The 11,728-nt window shown below is 41.6% G+C and overlaps 1 pseudogene; it reads right to left on the bottom strand.

Moving 5' to 3' along the window:
* Window positions 1–11,018: 11,018 nt before the first annotated feature.
* On the bottom strand, window positions 11,019–11,459 carry LOC118854539 (annotated as a pseudogene).
* Window positions 11,460–11,728: the final 269 nt, after the last annotated feature.

The following is an 11,728-nucleotide window of genomic DNA, read 5'->3' as shown; positions in this document are numbered from 1 at the left end:
CTAGAGGGTGAAGTGTCATGTTTGAGGAACAGCAAGTTGGCCAGTGTTCCTGGAACACAAAGCATGTTGGAGAGTAATAAAATCTGGGACAACTGGAAAGGCCATTATAAAAAATCAGTTCATCACAATGATAGCAACATTAACTCTTAAACATAAAACATTTGCTTAAAGATAAGGCAAAAGCACTAATAATCAATCCCTCAGACTTAACCCATAAACCTGGATCATATTTCCAGACCTAATAATACACATAAAATACATAATAATAAAATACACATAATATCCTTGGAGAAGAATGGACACCTAGGAACTGAAAGCTATGAGAGGGACACATCAGTAAGGATGACTGGTGCGTTTGGAGCGACCTATGTCTCTGGACTGCAGGTCTCGATGTCTGATTCTTTGAGGAACCATGTGTACCACATGAAGCTCTTTCTCTGATAATTGTTCACCTTCTGCTCCTCTTTGCTCTTCTGCTGGACAAATCTGTTCTTCTTCTACTTTCAAATTGAAGCAACAGGGAAAAGCTCAATTCACCATCACTTTTAAAAGGGCTATTAGAAATGTTAAATGCTAATAATAGTAATAGATAACAATTTTATAGCACTTATGTGCCAGGCACTGTGCTAAACACTTTACAATTACTATCTAATTTAATCCTTACAACAATCCTGGGAGTAGGTGCTATTATTATCCTCCTTTTTATAGATGAGGAAATTGAGGCAAATATAGGCTAAGTGACTTGCCCAAGGTCACACAGCTAGTAAATATCTGAGGCCAGATTTGAACTCATACAGATGAGTCTTCCTGATTCCAAGCCCAGTGCTCTATCCACTCTACCCTTTAGCTGCCCTCCTTCCTCCAGAACCATGCTATATCCACTGTACCACCTAGCTGCCAATTATAACGACAAGCAGTTCCCTTTAAGGTATAGAAATGCAAAGACACTCAAGTTAGTTCTCTAGGCAAGGCAGACAAACCCAACTTACTCTTCAGTCACCTGGATTCTACATCATACAATCAGCTACACTGTAAATGTCTTGTTCCAACAAAGCCATGCTTGCAGCAAAATCTTTCCCCATTCACTTCTCCTTCTCATGGTGGGGGGTGTTGGGGAGAGGCAGCAACTAGGAATTTAGCCAGGGCCATACATTCAGGGTCACACAACCAGATTGTGTACTTGAATCAGATCTTCTTGATGTCATGGCTTGCTCTATTTTCACCAGATTAGACTATCTATCTCTATAGTATATGGAGAAACGGGTGTATGGGGTATTCAGAGAGAGCTAGTGTGAGGGCTTGACAAGTACTTTTCAGGGCTGTTCATCTACCTTGGGTGCCCACTTTTCACCCAACTCTCACCTGTGGCTCCAAGAAGCTGGAGCATGCACAGCAGCCAAACCTGGGTAAAACCATCTCAGCATATGGACTAAAGCAGGTTGAAGGTAACCAACAAGTCTCAAACCCATTGGTAAGTTAGGGGGATGTCTACCCCAAGCATGTGAAGACCTCCCGCAGTAGAATGGGCAGATATGAACCATTGGTTTAACAGCCATGAAGGCAGCTGAAGCAGGTGCTGTGGAGTTCTTAGAGTTTGGTCAGACATAGATGATGCCAAGGTCATCCACTGCACACTGGGGCCATTGCCAGTCATCTTGAGTTTTATCTTGCCACTGGACTTTGATGACTCTGGAAGAGAATGAGGTTGATGATTTTGTGCAACTCTGCCCCACTGAAATCCAGTGTACACACAAGTCATCACCCAAAATATCATCGGTCCTCTTCAAAAACAGAGGAAAAACAAAAACAATGATATGCCCAAGTCAAGACCCTGCTATGTCATTGGTCCTCTTGGAAAACGGGACCAACAATAACAACATGGAGAAAATTAAAAATTTGGAAAAATAAAGAGAAAATATTCTCTGTAGAGTTAGAGTTAGGGTTAGAATTAATGTTAACTTTGTCCTTAGACTGTTTGTTTATTACTTCTCTTTGGGGACATTAAATATGGAGCTATCATAGTCTTTAAAAAATGCAATTGGACATATTCAAGAACATGTGAGTTTACATAGGAGAAGTCACATAGTGTTAAAGGGGGCGAAAAGCAAAAACAAAAAAACAAAAAAAAAACCCCACAAAGGTCCTGGGACCTAGTCTCTGTTATCTAAATGTGTGAACCTTGTTGGGCCTCAGGTTTCACATCTATAAAATGAAGAAATGTGATTAGATGATCGCTTAGCACTCAACTTTCCAAGCTAGTGAGAGTTGTCTGGGGGACTCGGGATGCTAGAAGAAACCACGGCAATTGGGCAGACTCAGAGGTCACTGGAAAGGTAATATTTTGATCTTGGCATTGAAAGGGAATACTGAAGAGGAGGAGGAGGAGGATGCTAAGAATCCATCTTGGCCAAGTCATATGGAAGTGCAAGAACAGATCAGGCTCAGGTGATTTACTGATTATCCTCAAGCATCCCGCTGTTCCAGACAATGGTGAATGGAACTAAGGACCTGAGCCAGAAAGATTGCTGGCTGGGTGGGATGATGAGATAAGAGCAAAGCCACTGAGGCATGCTGGGGCAGGTTGGTGAGCAACAAACAATCTGAACCCCTAATACTTTCCTTTCTCCCTCTGCCATGTTTGGCCCGTGAGCAGCCCTCCATTAAGGATTCGCTGCCTATTTTCCCCTCCCTGGTTGTAGCTAGGGGATGGAAGCCATTATGTTCCCAACCAATTATCAGTGCAGGCAACTGGTAAATTAAACAAACTGTTCCCAGACTGATTTTTTTTTATCACATCCTAGTTTATTAATTATTCCCATTCACAAAAAAGAAAACAGGTGGCCACTAACTTCTGGCATTTCATGAGACTGGAAAGAGGTTTTTGCCCTTAATGATGTGGAAGACATTATGACCTTTAAGTGAGGGGGAAGGATGATGGTGAAGAGGAAGTTCTGATCCCCCAAACATGGCCCATCATTATGCTTTAGACACAATAAGAGAAGGGAGAGAGTGAAAGAGATAGAGAAAGACAGAAAGAAAGAAACAGAGAGACAGAGACAGAAAGACAGAGAGAGATAGACTCAGAGACAGGAGAAAGGGAAAGAGAAAAGAGAGAACTAGGGGAGAGAAAGGAAAAAGGGAAAGAGAAAAAAGAAGTAGAGGAGAGAGAAGGGGGGAGGGAGGAGAAGGGGGTAAGGAAAGAGAGGGAGCAAAAGAAGGAGGGACAGTGACAAAGAAAGACAGAAACAGAGAAGAAAGAGAAAGAGAAAAAAGGAGGAGAGAGGGAGGGGGAAAGGGAAAGAGAGGGGGAGAGAGAGTGAAGGGAGGGAGAGATAGAGACAGAGACTGAGAGGGAGAGAGAAAGAGGATGGAGGGAATGGGAGTGAAGGGGGAGGGAGGGAGGAGAGGGGGAAAGGGAAAGAGAGGAGGAAGAGAAAGAGGAAAAGAGAGAGAGACAGAGAGGGAGGGAGAGAGAAACAGGAGAGAGAGAGACAGACAGACAGACAGACAGACACAGACACAGACAGACAGACAGAGAAAGAGATAGACAGAGAGAACACAGGACCAGGTCTGGGAAACCGATACTGCAGATGTCTTACCCTGAGGCTATTTCTTTGGCTTTGTGTTGCTGTTGCTAGTAGGTTCAAAGGACATTTAACACCAACCCAGTTTCCTATAAAATCTCACAAGTGGGTCTCTCTCTATATTATTATTTACACACAAGGACCCATATTGTATATGGCATCATATAAAAGGTGAGACTGAGCCCTAGCTTCCTCTTCTTGGAAGAGCCCATTTACACATGTATATTAGATATTCATCTTTTTTCCAGCCCAAAATGTAGATCTCTCCCTTCCCTGGTGGTGAGAAAAATTTTACTGTAAGCCTTTGGGTGGGGAGGGAGAGATGGCACCAACATGTGATCCTGAATTCATGGAGCTGCTGTTCTCAGATCCCTTTTGAATTTATTTTTTTAAATTTTTTTTGGAGGGGGGGAAGCAGGGCAATTGGGGTTAAGTGACTTGCCCAAGGTCACACAACTAGTAACTGTATGAAGTGTCCCCTTTTGAATTTATTTACTGCTTTTAGGCAAACGAGTATTGGGGATGGATCAGACTAGGTTATCATCTTTTGAATGCTAAAGGGTCTGAAGAGCCACCAAAGGTCCACCAGTTGAGCCCAGCAAGGATCAAGCCCTGAGGAATGAACTGCTTGACCCAACCCATCAGTGGATTGACTTGTCATCCAAGATGTAGTATCCTTGTAAGCAAGAGATCAACTCTTTCCTTAGTTATGCCACATCTGGAAGAGAACTTGGTGTTCAGAGGAATATTTTTGGTGGCCACTTTAAGTTTGTCCCCAGGGACTGAGGTGTTAGAAGGGAAAGCATACCCCTGGTTCACAGGGACATTTGTACTTTTGTTTTTGCTAGAATCTTCTCAGTAAATATCTTATTCTAAAAGCTAATTAGGTTAATTGATCATCAGTGATGTTGAGATATTAGTGGCTTAAATGACACTGGGCCACTGAGAGAACACATCAGGGAGGCTCAAGCTAATCACATTAGAAAGATACCTGGAGTTGTGAACTGATCCAATCACTCTGGAGAACAATTTGGAACTCTGCCCAAAGGACTGTAAGATTGTGCATACCCTTTGACCCAGCAATACCACTTCTGGGGCTGTATCCCAAAGAGATCAAACTCTGAATCTGGAAAAGATCATCTCTGGTACCTGAAACTGGGACAAACAACAGAAACAGTCATCCCCAGGCCCATTTTTCAGTAGAGCTGAGGTTAAAAGAGGATGAGCAGGGGAAGACAAATCCCTTGCATCTCACAAGTTCACTTTGTGGCCCATGGTGGGCACAGGAAACAGGAGTCACTAAAAAGAGAGCAAATAGCTCATTCTCACCCTTTCTAAAATTGGAGAGAGCCAATCAAAGGAGGCCAGCACACCCACATGATAGGGGGTGCAGCAGGGGCATGCTCAAAAGGCCACTCAATGGCATTCTGCTGCCAGAACTGGGCTACATAGATGTGGCAGGAAAATTTAAAGCTTGTTATTTAAAAAAAAATAAATCAAATGCATTTTAATTTTATGTGTTAAAATGATTATTTCATAGCTATTTACCATAAATGTATCTAAAGCTCTTTATTACTATTTTCTAACCTCTCTGATTGAGTCTACACAGAAATCATCATTCTATATTTATATGACATGTCTGTTGCTAGAGAAAAGATTGACATGTCATAAATTGAGTGCCATTTTTGCTGTGAAGAATTGGGTAGGAGATCATGTAGAATGTATAAGAAAAAAATGTTGTGTATATATAAATATTTTGACCACTGTCAGTGAGAACAACTACTATTACGGAATTGCAAAAACATTTTTAAGCTGGCTTCCTGTGCTATACAGCTCCTTAAAGGAATGCATAAATGTTATATTTTTTTACTTCCTTCACTGAGCGTCAATCCCTTGAAGCTCTTATTTTCTATTCCAGTGCACTTTATTTGCCCTTTTAAAAAATGCCTTATTCTGTTCTCATGTCTAAATGTTTCTTAAAGGAACATTTTACCAATTCACAATTGTCTAGATGGAGTCAGGGGTGGGGAACCTGCAGCCACCCTTGATAGACTAATCATAATAATTTTTAAAATGCTTTGGACCAGGTACTTCTCCTAAGCAACCAACTTCAATGCGACAATCCTCAATTGCACATGAAAGAGTCAGCAGTTATGGATGACAAAAAGTGTTTGTTCTACTACATGCAGCCTTCCATGTCCAATCATGAGTCTCTAGACCTGGACCATGAATAAAGAAATGAGGAACTGAGGGTCATGCATAGTCTGCTATTTAATCAAATTTGTTGATTTCAAAGTTCTTACATTTTTCATTATAAACTTAATCAACATCTACATCAACAAAAGCAAAAAAATTCAAATAACATCCAAAATAAGAAATAAAATATTACAAAGACCCTGGCCATTGTACCACATATTTAACTATATAAAGCCAAATAAAGTCAGAACCATCAAAGAAACAGACAAAAGCATTTGTTATTTATCCCCTTCGGGGTCGGCTTAAAGTTCCACTGTTAGCGCTTTTAATTTTTCTTATTAAATAGAGTTGTAGTCAGCATGTTTTTTTACTGATTTTTGCTGATCTTTTTTTACATCTTTCCAAATAAACTCAATCTCATTCATTTTCTGGTAGTGGAGACAGTTAGTTGCAGCTTTAAAATCAATGATGACTTGCCTCACTTCATAGTGAAGCAAATGAATGTAAAAAAGAGGAATAATATGCCAGATAATCAGAGGCATACAGCTCGGGGGATTAAATCAGTAAGAAAGAAAAAAAAAGCTTTTGAAAGGATGTCTCTCTCATTCTCCATGCTCTCCATCTCCCCACCCTCACCCCCCCTTCCACTTGCTTTTTCTTACTTGGACACTTTTCAGGTCTCATCAGTCTCTTGGCTTAGTAGTCACAAGAAACTTCTGATGTGAAGCTAAGGCCTTCTAGTCTTTTCATTATTCAGTCATTCACTCAACAAACATGTTGAATGCCTGTCAAAATCCCTAGTGTAATGACTAAGGAGAGCTATAGAATGAAGTAGAGTTGGCCATTGGCCAACTAGAGCTTGGTATTTATTCCTTATTCCTTCTTCCCAACAGAAAGAAGAAAGGCTGATTATTTCCAAACCACACCTCTCTCCAATCAAAGGGCTGGCTCAGAGAAAGGACTTTGGCCTCAGGTCCCTGCTATATTCTTCTCCCCTCTCCCCTCCACTGAGGGGTTATGGATATGTTCAAACTATCCTATTAAAAGCTACTCAGACTGCTCGAGATAACAGAAATGAGCTCACTTTTATTTTTTTTTCCAACAAAGTTAAAGTCCCTAATTCACTAGGATATTTTTTCTCTGCTGGTTTGGAGAGATTACAAAAGACAGGCTCTTAAAACTGGTTATTAATCAAATGTAATAATGAAAAGCTCCGAGCCCCAAGGTTAGAGTATAAATTTCCTCTAAACATTGCCCGGAGACTGGAATCTCTGCCCTATCTTCAGTTTTGTGTTGGCCCCAGTCAGCCATGCTTCCCCTTACCTTTCTGTTATCTTGGTGAGATACAAATAGACAGTACACAGCATTGAGGGTCAATCACAGATGTTTATGAGAAGTAAAATAAGGTCAATTTGAAATAACAACTTATTGTAAAGCAAGGTAATAAACCAGAAGCAATTACCAGATGTACTCAGCTAGAAAAGGGGGGGGGGGCGATACAAGGAGCTAGAAATGCTGAAAAGTCTCTAGTTGCTCTTTTGAAGCTCTGAAAAAGTCATCACTTACCAAGCCTAGTCTTTCTTCCTTTCTTTCTTTCTTTCTTTCTTTCTTTCTCTCTTTCTTTCTTTCTTCCTTCTTTCCTTTCTCTCTTTCTTTCTCTCTTTCTTTCTTTCTTTCTTTCTTTCTTCCTTCTTTCTTTCTTTCTTTCTTCCCTCCTTCCTTCCTTCCTTTCTTTCTTTCTCTTTCTTTCTTCCTTTCCTTCTTCATTCATTTATTTATTCATTCATTTATTCATTTATTTATCTATTTGCTTGTTTATTTATTTATTCAGTTTTCAATTCCTGGAACAAAACAAGCATTTCCATAACACAGTACAATAAGAAAAAAGATGATTGGACACGAAACCACAAATCTACTATATAGAACTTGCTATTCCCTCCAAATGTACAACCAGGTTGTCAAGTAAATTTCTTTTTTTTTTTTCCTTTTTTCTTCCCTCCTTCCCACTGCCATAGAGATAGCTATCATTAGACATAAATAGTTACGTGTGTATGTATGTACGTATGTAAAATTATTCTATACATACTTCTATTTATCAATTCTTTCTCTGGATACAGATAGCATCTTCCTTCATAGGTCCTTTAAATTTATGTATTTATAATAGTCAAAATGACTTAGTTGTTATTAAAACAATATTGCTTTTATTGTATACAATGTTTTCTTGGTTCTGCTCACTTCACTCTTCATCAATTTGTGCAAGTCTTTCCATGCCTTTCTAAGCTCATTGAGCTCATCATTTCTTATAGCACAGTAGTAGTCTATCAAAGCCATACACCACAACTTGTACAGCCATTCTGCAATTGATGGGGATTCCTGAAATGTCCAGTTCTTTGCCACCACAAAGAGGACCACTATGAACATCCTATTCACATTCAAAGTTATAATTATTATTTGCAAATTTCCCTCCATCTTATTTTTACTCACTATTTTTTCAGCCTCTTTTTTCCCTATTCCTGTTACTTTATCTTCTCCTTCCACCCTCCCACCCCCCACTTCATCCATTCCTCCAAGAGTCCCCCCCACCACAGCTTAATCTCTTTGGGTTTCCCCCCTCTGGAGGGGAGGGAACCCCTGAGGCTAGTTTGCCATTCAGCCTCTCATCCTTAACCACACATTCCAAGATGTCCCTATGGACCTGACTGACTGCAATGGTGCAGCCCCTCAGCTGCCCCAGTACATCTCCCTAGCTCCATAGTGAATCTTGTCTGGTATGTGGGAATATAAAACCCAAGATCCTTAGCTAGGATTCATACTCTGACTGTGGCCTGTGCACCAGCCAATTTAAGCCCTGTTAACAATAGCACTGTGCAAGGACCCATTAAGGATGTAAAAAATTATATAGCATAGAATTTACCATCTAGATGGGAAAAATACATTCACAAATAAAAAGTCATAACATTATGAAACAGTAGCAGAGAGCTAAGTATGGCAGTAGTACAGATGGTAAATGCTATGGGAGTTCATGACTAGGAATATTCGTTGTTGGTCAGAGTAGTTAGGATAAGCTATTGATAAACAGATGGAGGGGGAAAGAAAGGGGAAGAAAGAGAGAGGGGGAAGAGGCAGGAGAGGGAGAGAGATGGAGAGAGAAAGACAGAGATAGAGAGACAGAGAGAGATAACGAGATGGAGAAAGAGAGAGAAATAGATGTAGAGAGAAAGAGACAGAGAGAGATAAAGAGACAGAGAAAGACAGAGAGAGAGAGACAGAAAGAAAGAGAGACAGAGACAAAGATGGAGATTTATTAAGTGCTTACTATGTAGCAGGCACTGTGCTGATTGCTGAGAATAGAAATACAAGCAAAAAGAAAGCCATACCCTACACTCAAGGAAGTTATATCCTTATGGGGCAAGTCAACATAAAAGGGCTCTGAAAGGGAGGGAAGGGGGAAATGATCCCTTACAGGGCCAAGGTATAAAAGTCCAGAAGGTCAGAAGCAGAGCTGGTTGAGAGGAAACACGGCAAGCCCAGGCAGAAGTAGCAGAATTGAATTGAGTATTGAAACAGGGGTGGGGGTTTCAGGGGTGGGGAACCTGTGGCCTCAAGGCTACATGTGGCCCTCTAGGTCCTCAAGTGATGCCCTTGACTGAATCCAAACTTCACAGAACAAATCCCCTTAATAAAAGAATTTGTCCTGTAAAACTTGGACTCAGTCAAAAGGCCACACCTGAGGACCTAGAAGGCCACAGGTTCCCCACCCTTGATCTAGCTGATCAGAGGAGAAAGCAGTATAATCTATGGAGCAGAGACCAATCATACAGTCTCCAAGGACTTGCCTATGGAAGGAAGGAAGGGTTTGCGCGAAGGCAAGGCAATGACTTCGTGATTTCAGTAATGAAGTCTTGAACAGGGCCCTGCTTGTGCACAGGGGGGAAGTAGATAAAACAATCTGAAGAACAATCAGGGATGAGGTTGAAAAGGGAGAGCACTGAAGGCCTGACTCGGGGATCTAGAGATTCCCTGGGAATGTTTGATGTCCTTTCTGCGGTCGAGTGCCATAACGCTTTAGGAAGATTAAACTGTCAGCAAGATAGATTGGGGAGAAGAGATTAGAGACCCTGGGGTGAAGAGTAAGGGCCTAAGCTAGGGTCATAGAATGCACAAGAAGAGATGATTCAAAAGATTTTACTTTAAAGAGAATAAAGAAATTACGGGGACTTATGGCAGATAGAGAGGCAAGAGTCATTGATAACTTCAGGGTTTCAGACTTGGATGAAAGCAGAGTATAATCTCCTTGAGGGCAGGGATGGTTTTGCTTTTGTTTTTGTATCCCCTGCACCCACCTTGTATATCAGGCACTAACTGAATGGTTGGATGTGTTTTTAGTCAGGTTGACAAGGGCATGGTGACAGGGGAAAAATGAGAAATATAGAACTATGGTTGACAACTAGGGAAGTTATGGGGAGGAGCTAGTTTGGGGGAATGGGAATTACACAAGTTTGTCTTTATATATGTTAATTTCAAGGTGATGGGAGACATTTTTGTGAAAATGCCTAATAGGAAAATAGAATTTGACCTCGGTTCAGATGCCACCTTAGACACTTACTAGCTTTATGACCCTGGCTAAGTTATTTAAACTGTTGGTGCCTCAGTGTCCTTATCTGTAAAGGAAGGAGGTTGGACCTGATGGCTTCTAGGATCCCTTTTAGCCCTAAATCTGATACAATAAATTGGTCTCTTTTCCCCCTTCTATTCCAGCAGAATAGAACCTTTGCCATCTCCACTATGGTCTGGGTGCTTTGAAGACAATTGTTGCAAGACCCTATTGGTCTGTTATAGTGGGTGATCCTTTTGCCTATGAGTTGCAGTAGATGTATCTGAGGTATCTTCCCAATCTAGAAGAGAAGGGAAGGGGGAAGGATGAGGACTTCTAAAGTTGGAATTTGGCACATTTTTTTTTTCCAGATTTTCCTTTTATTTAACTGGAGGGGGTGGGGAGAAGGGGGTTTGGGGAAGGGAAAATGAGGTTTCCATCGGGCTCCCTGACTCACATCAATGCTGGCACAGAGGAAGAGGATTCCCCCTAGAAATATTCCCTTGCCTTTAATAGGCCTGAAGCCCACCCAGAAAATGAGGAAAAGTGCAGTGTAGTCAGGGGCAGTGCAGGATTTCCCAGGTGCTTCCTAAGTCAGTCAGGTATCCCAGGTAGATTCTACACGCAGGGGAAGAGTGCAGCTTCTAGTGCACAGTCCTCTCCTTCTGTCGATGGTAATTGTAGGGGAAGAATCGGACCCACATGCTGATCTCTCGGGCTGTCTTCAGAATCTCCACAGCCATGCTGTGCTCAATATCTTGGAAATCCACTTCATTCACAGCTAGGACCTGGTCTCCTTCCTATAGTCCTGCCCGATGGGCATCTGAATCAGGGATCACCTTGGAGATGAAGATACCCAGTTGGGAGGCCTTTCCCCCATGGATGTTAAATCCCAACTGGGCTCCTGGGGGCTTCTTCAGTGTGATGGTTTGAGGCAGGAACTGGGTCAATTCATTGTTGTAGTCTGGGTGGTAGACCCTCTCGTGAGGAGGAATCCAGGCTGGGGGATTCTCATAAGGTGGCAGGAAGACTACCAGGTAATCATCATAAGGTATCTGGCCTTCCATTTCTGGAGAGGGGCTGGACTGGGGCCACTGCCAGCTTGGACTTTTGGGCGCCCGTGCCGGTGACTGAGATCTGGAAGCGATCGGAATTTGGCACATTTTGACGCTCCTGCTTCTCCCCCCCCACTTTCTTCTACTGAATTTGGATTGAAAAAGGATGTTTATTAGCTGTGCTTTTCTTTAAAAAAAAAAATGCTACAAGAAGGTAGCTGGGTGGTACAAATGAATGGAGTACTGGATCTGTGGTCAGCAATTTAATTTGTTGTTGTTCAGTTGTTTCAGTCATGTCG

The sequence above is a fragment of the Trichosurus vulpecula genome, chromosome 6 (genome assembly GCF_011100635.1).
Source record: "Trichosurus vulpecula isolate mTriVul1 chromosome 6, mTriVul1.pri, whole genome shotgun sequence".
NCBI classification, from domain to species: Eukaryota; Metazoa; Chordata; class Mammalia; order Diprotodontia; family Phalangeridae; genus Trichosurus; species Trichosurus vulpecula.
Note: the sequence above shows the minus strand (reverse complement) of the source record. Positions and strands in the feature narration are given on the sequence as shown.